Source organism: Meriones unguiculatus, chromosome 2 (assembly GCF_030254825.1).
Source record: "Meriones unguiculatus strain TT.TT164.6M chromosome 2, Bangor_MerUng_6.1, whole genome shotgun sequence".
NCBI lineage: Eukaryota > Metazoa > Chordata > Mammalia > Rodentia > Muridae > Meriones > Meriones unguiculatus.
The window spans coordinates 169,591,273-169,603,292 of NC_083350.1; the positions used below are offsets into that span (position 1 = coordinate 169,591,273).

The 12,020-nt window shown below is 42.8% G+C and overlaps 1 protein-coding gene across 1 annotated transcript in view; it reads right to left on the reverse strand.

The window, feature by feature from the left end:
• Plch1 (phospholipase C eta 1) overlaps positions 1-12,020 on the reverse strand; it is a 201,507-nt gene that overhangs the window by 111,607 nt on the left and 77,880 nt on the right. The window lies entirely within an intron of this gene.

The following is a 12,020-nucleotide window of genomic DNA, read 5'->3' on the forward strand; positions in this document are numbered from 1 at the left end:
GTATGATTTTTTTTTTAAAAACATGGGCTAACCGAACAAATTCTACAGATCAGCTTATTCCTTTATAGGTGTTTGTTTGTTTGTTTGTTTGTTTGTTTGTTTGTTTCAAAGTGTAAAGGTAGCAGCCACTGATGAAAAGCCATCCCTTGGGGTAGAACGTTGCATGAGAAACTAATTTAATTATTCATAATCATCTGATCAGTTATTGAGTTTAAGGTCTGAACTCATTAAAGTATTGTATGTATTAATTGGCAAGTTACTGTAAAGATGCTTTGGGCTACAACAAAGAGAAAGATGCTATGAATGGCTTAGCCAAATGTCTTACACCACAGAATAGAAAATTAGGAAGGCAGTTAGATGGTTACTATATTTAACACTTCAAAAAGTCTTTAAAAATCCAGCTTTTCTTGGGGATGGAGAGATGGCACAGCAGTTACCAGCACCAACTGCACATGCAGAGGGCCTGGGCGTGGCTCCCAGCAGCCACGGGGTGGCTCACGACCACCTGCAATTCCAGCTCCATGAGATCTGATCGTTTCTTCTGGCCTGCACAGGCACAGCACACACATGACACTTATCCACACGTACAAGCAACACAGACACAAAATAAAGATTTTGAATTTTTAAATTTTAAAACCTCCGTTCTTCTGTCTTTCTACTGTGATGACCCTAAGTCGGTAGGTTGCCAGATGGCTGAAGCAAATCCAGGCATCTCAGCCCCAATTTGTTTCATTGCACCATGTGTAAGAGGAAAGAAAACACCTCAAACACCAAAGTTTCCCGCCTAATTGCCACCTGCCCCTCGCTACAGCCATCATCATCGGGGAACTGGAATAAGCAGTCTGAACATGGTACCTAACCCAGATCTCCCTGGAACAGGGTCAGCCACTGGGGGCTCTGTTAGGAAATGAGGTGTAGCCAATGTCTTCTTGTTATTAAGAAAATGCACTATTAAAAGAAACATCAATCCAGAGAAAATTTGGGAATTTTTTTTTCTAATGGGTTAAGTTTTCAACTCCAACTAAATAATAAATACATTTGATATCTCAAAGTATTAAGGCCAAGATTTCTGCCAGTCTACAAACTATTCATGATTGATCGAAGGCCAGAAGAGCAGATTTATCTTTCCGTGTGTATAAATAACTTCAAACAATTTTATATCTGCTTGATTAAATGAAAAATTGAGGGACTTGTGGATAATTTTAATCTCAGCACTTGGGAGGCAGAGGCAGTCCCTGGACAACATAGTGAGAACCTGTCTGGGGGGGAAAAAAAAGGAAAAAAGGAAGTTTGTATTTTTGTGCCTTGATTTATCTTTCATAAAAAATTTTAATTTAATTATACAAAAAAAATGGTCTTTTGTAGACTATAAATTTAAAACATCAAAACACTGACCAGACATAGGTTAAAACATACTAAGTCCTTTTCTGTTTTAAGATGACAAGATTCCTTGGGATGAGCAAAATGTCACTTTGTTAAGGAGTAGGCTCGGTTGTCTACAGTTTGTCCTTCAAATGAGAAAATATTACTTCATATCTTCTCACTTTTGCTTTTTAGACAACAGCTCATATTAACTGTTGTACTTCATAGTAAAAGCCAGGATAGATCGGAAGATCAGATTACCTTTGCTGTAATTATTACATTTCAGTCAAGTGTGAATTCAGTGGGCTTTGTACAACCTTTTAAATCACTCACGTCAGAGACAACACCCCATCTTGAAATTTATCTAAATTAGAATCTTAAATGGGATTGTTAACATATATTCTTTCTTATGAAAAGGAGACTTCCCTGAGAGTACTAGCCAAGCAGAGGGGTGGGGCCCTTAGGACTCAGATGGGACATAGCTTCACGTTAGAACACTTGGTTAATGTGCATGAGGCCACTTGTTCAATCCCCAACACCAAGCAAACATCCTTCTGAGCTTAACTGGTAGCATTTGTTGGTGGATCATGTTGCTTTTCTCTTCATTTCACTCTTGCTATGGCTCAGCTCACCAAATGATCCTTAAGTATATCATCTTATGAATACATTGGGGCTGGAGAGATGGCTCAGAGGTTAAGAGCACATATAATTCTTATATAGGACACTAGGCAGCTCACAACTGCCTGTACCTCTGGCTCCAGGGGATCTGATGCCCCTAACATTTTTATACTTAGACATACACATGTACAGTTAAATTAAAAATGCTAATTAAAATACACTTATAAAAAGAATACATTGTCACGTATGTGCCATATTTCACTGCAAGAAAATGTGTTTCATGTGTTCAGCACGCATGTGTACTGAAAGGCCTCTCTGGTCTCTTTTTCACCCTCACCAAATACAGGAGAGGTCAGTGGCTTCACCCCTTCATGGTTCCCATAACTGAGCTTTTAATCTACAATGCCACATAAACCACCAGTCATTCACATGCTCCCCTATAGAATCAGTCCCCGCAAAGATCTAAACTTCAGCAGACAGAAAACAGAGACACTTTTAGACACTGCAACACACTATGTGTACATGGCATAGCAGGCTTTGCTCACAAAGCTTAACTCTCCTTTTCCTGAATCAGCCAGCTGGGACTTCATTTTGGATCTATACAATGACTTTTTTCCTGCATGTGATTGTTTATTAGTGAATTCCCGAACTTTGAGCCACCTCCACCTCTAGAAACTATTTGGGCATGCTGCCATGTTCATAATCTTATGGCCTCCAGCTTCCAAGATTACACAAAATCCATCTCTTGTTATTTAATTAATGAAAAACGCAATGTCATGCAACACTGCTCCTGGAAATTTTCTATTTTCCCAACATGTCTATCCTCCTAGTTAGTTGCTTCTAACTAGAATCAATAAAACTGCTGAATAAATCATGAGCATCTGTAAGGGCAAAGGACTTAAGTGGATGCCAGCCTGCCATAACATGGGAACAAAGTCTGCGAGAAAATACTAATGAGTAAAGGATTCTGACCCTGGAAAAGCCAGTAACTAACACTTAGATACTTCAAATACATTTTCTAAAAAGCGTAAATTGAACTTTAAGCTACACATGATAGCATACCACATATATATTGTAGTATTCTTAAATAACCTAAGTAACTCATAAATATTTATTAAACAAGTGAACAGAAATGGAAAGTCCATACGGTATACCACTGAGCTGAAAAATTCCTGGCTGCATTAAGGTTCCCACAAACAAAGCATCCTTGGTACCGAAGATGCAAGTGCCAACCTATTGAAGACATTGGACATCACAGTAGCTGAGCAGGAGGAAGGGCCGATGGTGAGGACAGGAGAAACACAGGAGAAATAATCAAAGGATGGATGTCTACAGGACCATTCTGTGTGCTCTGGTTTGCTATGGTGCCAGTGTGTTGCCCAAAGATCCACGTGTTAGAAGCCCAAGTCCTTTTGTGATGCCAGTGTTGAAATGGCAAGACCACTAAGAGGTAAATCCTGTGGGGAGGTGATGAGGTAACTGGAATCACCAACAGTGAGAGGGAATAACAGGAACTTTGTCGCTGCTACTGTGGGTCATTCATAAAAGAGCAAGCCAGGCCTCTCCCTCCCTCTGACTGTCTTGCCATGAGATCTCTTCTGAATACACTCCTGCCTCTGTGAGGCCACCTGCCAAGAGGCCCTCACTAGGAGCCAAGTCAAGAGTTATTCTTTCTAAGTACCTAGCTTCAATATCTTATTTCGATACCTTGCTTTCTGTTGATTATAGCAACAGAAAATGTACTAAGACACTGGGCTTGTTTTCCTTCCCACCTTGCAAAAACAACAGGCTATTCTCAAAGCCAATGCCCACCACCTCAGTTCATCCGTGAACTAATTATGAGGGGGCAAACCTTATCTTCTTGCCCGTCACATTAACTTTCCTATGAACTTCCAAAGACCACGTAAAATTACCCTCTGTCTCTGATGATCGGTCACAGGAAAACATGTAAGCCTGGGAACTGTGGGTGACCATTGCCAAGCCAGCCAAAGCAAAGAGTCTGTAGAAAACAGGAGTAAGTTAGATGAGGGATCACGCAGTGATCAGAGCTGGGCAGCAAGGACCGCCTCAGCCAGTAGTTCCAGCCTCTTTGAAACCTGGCCACCCTGGCAACCTGCAGATGACTCATTGAAGCTGTCTGAGTAATAAAATGACAGGGTAGAAGAGAGCTCTAAATGGGAGAGGGAGAAAGTGTGATGGTCTGGACCTCTTTCAGGGACTCTGTGTGCCACAGAGGGGGTTGAGATGAGCGAGCCACGATGAGGTAATCACCCCGACTGAGTGGAGAATGGGCTGGAATGGAGCAAGACAGCAATCAGGAGACTGATGTGGTAATTCGGTGCTTGTGGCCCCGGGATGTGTCACTGTGAAGGTAGGACGCTGACTAGCAACATAACTGAAGCAGGTGAGCTATCTCTTTTCCAAAAGGAATATGTTATATATCCATTATGTCACTCCATCATCAATGAGACATTAGAACAGTAGCCTAAAAACCTCCATGATTGCACAATTAAATCAATAAGACTAGACTTGGGATTAAGCTGCCACCAAGTTTCCAGCACTCATCAGAGCGATGGCGGAGGGCTGTCCTAAAGAATGCAGAATGGCACTCTGCTGCTCTGTCCCACTCAGTACCTCTTGGATCTGGCAGGGTCCTTTCATTCCTTTCATGAGTCTTTCAGTGAATTCCAACATGTGAAGCCACAGGTATTAACACTTCACTAATTCCACAAAAGCTTTCTACACTTGATCTTATCCCAAAGGTCAAGAAGTAATGTCACAAAATCTTTCTAAATCTTTTATGATTTGGAGCTTTCTATGCTTTCAAGTATGACGGGATAGGAAGCCAGAAAGAGGGTACCGGTTAGGCGTTTAAAGAGACCATCAAGGCTCTGCAATGAGAAAGATTTATTTCACTACAACTCCTAAAGCACATATCTGACATGTTCCCTGGAAAATATGTCTGAAAGTGACTTTCAGCTTGGCAATAAGGCTCAGTAGATAATATCAGTTTGATTCCTAGGACATAAATATACAATAAATGTGATTTTGTTTTTTGAAACTGATTTTTTACCTAAAACAGGAGCCAGAAAACAAAGGCCTGTAAAATTATTCTACTGGCTTTAATATCCAGCCACTTAGTTTTTAACTGATAATATTGACAATTCATGTATGATCTGTTTCATATTTTTCCTCAGACTTAAATGTTTGCCCTAATATTTCTCTGTGCATAATGGACTCAAATACCCCCCCATACCCTTAGTCTACTTTGTGTAAAAATCCAGGAACTGAGAAGGTCCTCATCAAAACTCAAGTTTAGAGTTCTTTGATTCTGTCAATTGAAGATTTAAACCCTCAAAAAATAGAAATGAGATGGGGAAGGGAGGAAAGGGAGAAAAAGACAGGGGACTGAGAGAAGGAACAAGAAGAGAAAGAGAAACCTAACAATTTAAATATTAATTTACTAAATACCAGACCAGAAATGAATATTGTTTAGCCAATGAAAAATATAGACAGAACACTAGTTCACAGTCACTAATGTCTAAAGGTTGGTTTTGTGTGTGTGTATATGTGTGTATCCAAAAACAATGGGTCAAAAATAATCTTTGCCTGTTTTAAGAGCAGCAAAGAGATGCAAGATATCTGATATATTACCCAAAATGGGGTCAAGACACACAGGTTTGAGAACCACTGCTCCAGACTAATACACAATATTTCTATTGGTTTCTAAATTCTATGGACAACAAATTTATAAAAACACAAACATACAAGCAAACGTATCCTCAAGACTTCCTATGTCAAGGGATAGTCAATACACCAATCCAGGGGCACCAGGAGTTACTCTATGTCCCAATTAAAGGCCACCCAAGCCAGAAAAACCCATCAGTGCATGCAAGGGGAGCAAAAGCCCATGGCATTCTTTGTGAGCCATAACTCTGGCCCTGAAAGGTATACTCGTCTATGCAAGACCATCATACAATTACAGCACGACGTAAGGTCAAAATACTCACATGCCAATCAGCCAAGCACAATCAGCTGCTAGTGATGGCTTCCTTGGCAAAGGAATATGCCAAATCAAAACATTTACCAGATATTAAAGAAAGAGGCATCAGAATATTCACCAAGGAGCATTCATTTTCTATAATTTGTATAGTGGGTATTTGGAACAACTCAACCGATTTTTAACCTTCTCACCCTATTTTGGCTCACTCCATTCTACTTTCTGAAAATACAGCTGAAGACTCATTAAAATCTGGAGACTTTCTCATATAAACTGTCTTCCATGCTAACTTTGGAGAACTATGCCCGCCCCTTCATCTCTCTTACACTGTACTCAAGCCTTTTAACTAAGTCGGGGATCAGAACTAGATGTCGAGAGCAGACCAAACACCTCTGGTTCAAGGAAATGAAGCTTCAAGTGACAAGCACAAACTGCTGTGACAAGGTATCCCAGGCAGCAAACACCAAACAGATGCACACACATCCTCTGTCCAAACCTTAGGGAAGTGTGAGGCACTTCATGTAGACATCCTTTCCTATCCAAGAACCTTCTCCACAGTGTTTTGACCGCCATGAGCAGGAAAGGGAAGCCCTGGCTTCCCACACTGAAATCCTGGAAATCACCTCCTAAGAAGAGGTGCCCACCTTTATTTTGTTTGCCGTATGTTTTCTTTTATTTTTCCCCCCTTCAGATAAATTATCTTTATTTTATGTGTATGGGTGTATGTCTGCATGTAGTATGTATATGCATGCCTGGTGCCTGCAGCAGCCAAAGGGGACACTGGATCCCTGGTACGAGAATCACAAGCCACCCTGTGGTTGACTTGCACAACCCATACACTCTTGTCTCAATGTGCTGCCTTATTTCAAAGCCTGAAACCTTCAGAATCTCGTGAGAAACTAACCTTTTTCTCCTTATAAATCAATTGCTTCGTGTATTTTATTACAGTAACGTAGAAATCACTAATATAGCAAGTCATGTTTGATATATTTTTGTTTTATGTGTCCAATTACCACTTTCATATTTCCAAATAGTTCCTTTTCTACTGGCATAAACAGGCTCCTCCTTTTAAAGTTAAAACTGAACATGGGGCGGCATCATTTATCACTCCCAACACTCAGAGTGCAGAGGCAGGAGGATCACTTAGAGTTCAAAAACAGCCAGTCTCAGGGTAGGCGGGTAGGAGAGCTGGAAAGACAGAGCCAGTCAGCAGAAAACAGTGCTCGCTGTGCTTCTAGATGATAGAATTTGATTCCCAGCATTTGCATGGGGCTGTTCACAACCACATGTGAAAGTCGGTTCCAGGGGATCCCACACCCTCTTCTGGCCTCTGAGGGTACCCACACACCAACATACAAAATAAATAACAATAAATATTTAAAAATCAAACCCAAGCCATTGTGGTGGCAGTGGGTCATCCTGGGAATGGTCTGTCTGAGCTGGACAGGCCACAGAGCAAAGCTGCTTCCTGTCTTTCTGAGCACCAGACTGTGTGGAGTCAAGAAAGAGGGACTCCCACCCACGAGCACTTCACGATCTTCAAAGTCCCTTCTTGTGTATTTCAGCTACTTCTCCCATGAGACAAAGAAGGTAATGTCATGAGATCCACTATAAGACCCAAATCCTACCGTCTGGTCATTCTTACTCAACTGCACCCAGATAAGATAACACCCCAAATACTTCCAACTCAGCAAGACATAACCAAAGCTCCATTAGCATGGCCTTAAGGGTGCTCGGACTTCAACATTGTGTCAGGAGACACACAGAAGAAGCAGGTGTGAGAGGGAGTTCTCATCTTTTCTTTAAATATTTTATTTTGCTATACATGGCCATTTTCATGCAGGATATAATGTCTTCTGAGTATGTTCCCATTCCTCACACCCCATATCTCGCTCGCTCCTCCTCTTAATTCCCTATGTTCCCCTAGACAGCCTGTTTTCTCATTTCATGTCACTTGTACATGTGCTTTTATATAAAACGCAGGACCCACAGATGACAGCAAACACAGTTTGCCTTCCTGAGACTAACCTAACTCACTTATGAATGAGCTCCATTCCCATCTATTTTCTTGTTAATACGTAATTTCACTTTAAGGCTGGAAAATTTTCCAGTGCATATATAAATCACATTTCTTTACCTATCCCTCTGTTGATAGGTACTTGGTTGGTCCTGGCTCTGAACAGGGCAGCAATAGACAAGATTTGCAAATATCTCTGATATGTTGGAGCTTTTTAAGTTAAAATCCCATGAGTGGTACAGCTGGGTCACATGGTCTCTCTCTGTTTACTTCTGAGAGTCCAGGGCTGGACTAATTTATGCTCTCCCCAGCAGTGCAGAGGGTTCCCATTTCTCCACATCCTCTCCATCACTTGTTGCTATTTGCTTTCCTATGACAGCCACTCCGCCTCGAGTGTGATGAACCCCAATGTTTGTTTGCATCTCTCAGACGATGTTGGACATTTTTTTCATAAAAAGTGCGAAATTTTTTCAATAAGATTGGCCATTTATACTTTATCTTTTGAGTACTGCCTGTTCATTTCATCAGTCCGGTTACTGATTGTGTTTCTCAGGGGTGTCTCTCTCTCTCTCTCTCTCTCTCTCTCTCTCTCTCTCTCTCTGTGCATGCGGGCATGTGTGTGTGTGTGTGTGTGTGTTTGCTTTTGTTTGTTGCCGTTGCTGTTTATGTATTGTAGATAGTTACACTCTGTCAGATGTACACCCAGCAGAGTTTCAAGGAAGTCTTCTAAATTCTGTAGTTCTCTACACTCAGAGGCACAGCCTAGCCACACAGGGAGTCGTCAGGAATGAAATACAGGGAAGCAGCATAGTCAGGCAGGAAACAAGAGGAGCAAGGCGGGTGAGAACTGCAATAGCCTTCATTGCAGTTGCTAAAGGAGAGGAAAAGCATCAGGGAGGCACTTGGACTTGGGACTGGCTACAGTAAAAAACTACAGCAGGCTGCAGAGACATAGGGCCTGTCCCTCCACGCATGGTACCTGACCTTGGGGGAGGGGCGGTTGGGGCTTGTGATAATGGTAATGGTCCATGTTTAAGCTCACACAGGAGGTGGCTGAGGAAAGAATGAGGGATAGGCTGTGGACTGGTTGGTTCTCATCTTAAAAGTCAGCTTACACATGACAGTTTTGCCATCTCTGGGAATTGGCCAACCCTGGGAGAGGCCATCCAGCCAGGCTCCAAAAAAAATTTTAAAAATATTAAAACACAAAAAGTAAAAGAAATCATCATCCAGACATTGTTCAACCACCCACATGGGCAACCTGGCACCTACCTGCTGTGGCCCAGCCAGTGACATGCAAGTCTCCAGGGGCCTCTGTTCTCCCTGAGCACACCTGCTTTTCCTGGACCCTCTCTGTCCACACTGCGCGGGTCTCATTTCTCACCTGGGCATCCCTCCAGCCTGTTAAGTGACATTCTGGACACTTGATAGTATCTCAGCTCTTCAATACCTCTCCCCTCCCCAGCAGAGACCTCCCCAACATGGAGCTTGTCTGCATTCTCACACTCAAACCCTTTTAAAATGATCAACTTAGCTTTTAATAGTGAAATGGCATCTCCAAGCCCATGTTAGGAGTCACCTCAACGTTCTTGAGACAACTATCCTTCTAATACTAGCTTCCTGTTTACCCTGGTCATCCTTCACCTGGCCTGGAAGCTAGAGTCACCAAGGCTGGAGGACTCAGAACTGAGGCAACATCAGCAACAGCAAGCCCCTCTTTGCTGGCCAGCTCTATTCCCTGTCCCACCTGCCTCATGCTCCATTCATATTCTCTCTGTCTCTATCTCACCTTCTCCTCTCTCTGTGGGTATCTCTGTGCTCTCTCTGTCTCTCTGTCTCTCTCTCTCTCTCTCTCTGGTTCTCTCTCTCTCTCTCACTCTCTCATTAAATCTTTGATACCCGTGGCTCTCATACACCTTTCCCTGAGGAAAGTCCATTTCTCCACCACTTCAATATGGGCTAGCTTTGGTGACTCAATCCTAACAAATAGATGTGTCAACAGAACAAATACTGATACAGAGACAAGATTTGTAGCTGTATGAAACCTTCGTTCTTGATTTCTTCTTCCACAGAATCAAACAATTCTGTATAATTGCTGTATCAGCCAGGGCCAAACACATGTGCTTCTCCTATCCAGCAGAGTGGGCAGGTAAAAGCACAGCTAATAACAAATGCATGGAATCTTAACCTAAGAGTCAAAATGCAAAAGGAATGCACTCCCCTGCCATAAATACAAGCACTTGTACTTCATTTAAAGGACTCCCTACATACACTTTAACAGTATCAGGATGAAAGAGCTGTGGCTGCCTCACTCAGCAGCACCCTAATAAGAATATCCCTGGGGACAGCTCTATCAAGGCAACCCACGTTTCCTGGAGTTTGTTTTTCCAAATTAGGAGTCTTTTATAAAGATCAAAAGACACAAGTAACAGGAAATTACATTTTCTTTGCACATAGACAAAGCAGTCATTTAGGAGACCAGAGACAACGAAAGATGCACATAGAGCTTAGGCAAAGCAAATGTGCAAAGGCGCCAGGTGACACAGGCAGACAGACTTTGAACCTGAGTCTACAGGCACAGGAGGCTCACAGCAAGGACTTCCCAGCATCAGCATCCACTGTCTGCCTATCTAACACTTTACCTGTGTGCTTGCCTTCCTCCCGTTGTTCCTGCCACTAATACACACAAAAGAATTGACAGAGCTCTCGGAGGGAAGAAGTTTGTGGAGTTTTACATGGCATGTTTACCTCAAGTCATTAGAAGACGGATTTTTATGGGCTTTCCTTGCAATCCTAGAAGGGAAGAAACTGTGGCTCTTGGAGAGAGTTGGGGAAGGGGAGCACACTGTAGACAATGGTAGAGTCATGCTAAAATCTCCACCCCTGACGCAGCCAAAACTCTGTCTTCAGGCTCATAGCCTAGAAATTTCAGTATCTCCAGTTCCAGAAAGAAGCAGTGGAGGGGTATTGAGCTTTTGTACGTCCACCAAGTCAGTTTCAAAACCAAGAAAGAAGTAGAAGAAACAAGTCATCATTACCAAATGATACTCTCACAGCTTTGCACAGAACTCGAGGGAATGCAACCCTGGATGTGCAGGGCCACTGAAGGCCTCTGCCTGCTTAATGGCTTCGAGCTTTGCTGTCCTCCTCAGCAGGGAGAAAGGCCTGCTCAGCTCACACCTAAATTTCCAAAGTGTCAGTTCTTCACAGACACAGCCAGTCTCTCTTTCTACACAGAAATAGTGAGAGCTTATGCTGAGAATATGGGTTATTCCTGGGTGCTACAATACCACAGTGAGTGTGTAAGACAGAATGAATGTCTGCCCCCACTAGGCAGGCATGAGCGACATAAAACAACAAATGAGGGAACAAAATGTTGTAACACTTGTCATGGTGCCTCCAAAATATCCAGCAGGACAGAAAGACAAAGGAAATGATAACCCACCCAGGCTTCTCTGTGGAAGTGCTCTGATGTCTATGGTCTGGGGCAAAGGCAAAAAGCCAGGGAAACACAGGGTGTGGTGTTTCCCTCCCAGGCACCAACATTGCTGAAGTGCTATGACTGGGTGGGAGGAAAGGCAGGACCCACTGATCCAGCAACTCACCTTCTCAAAGCCTTTCAATCAGGGTGGCTACCTGAGTAGCTGTGCTTCTGTTCTCTTTTGTTAATATTCAGTTGGATGATTGGTTGACTGGCTTTTGAAACAGGATCTATATCCAGGTTGTCCTTGAACTCACTTTGTAGCCAAGGATATCCATGAATTTCTGATCCTCCTACAGATCTCTATCTTACCAAGGCAGGGGACCAGAGGTGCAGGCTACCATTCTCAGTTTAAGAGGTACTGGGGATGGAAGCCAGAGCTTCATGCATGCCAGAAAGTGCTCTGCCAACTGAGCAACAGGATCAAGCCTAGGGTGGCCTTTTTTCTAGAGATCTGCGGATCAGGAAGATAAGAGTTGGAGCCAGGAGCACACAGAAGGAGAATCAACTAGAACAGACCTGTGATACACACAAACTAATGC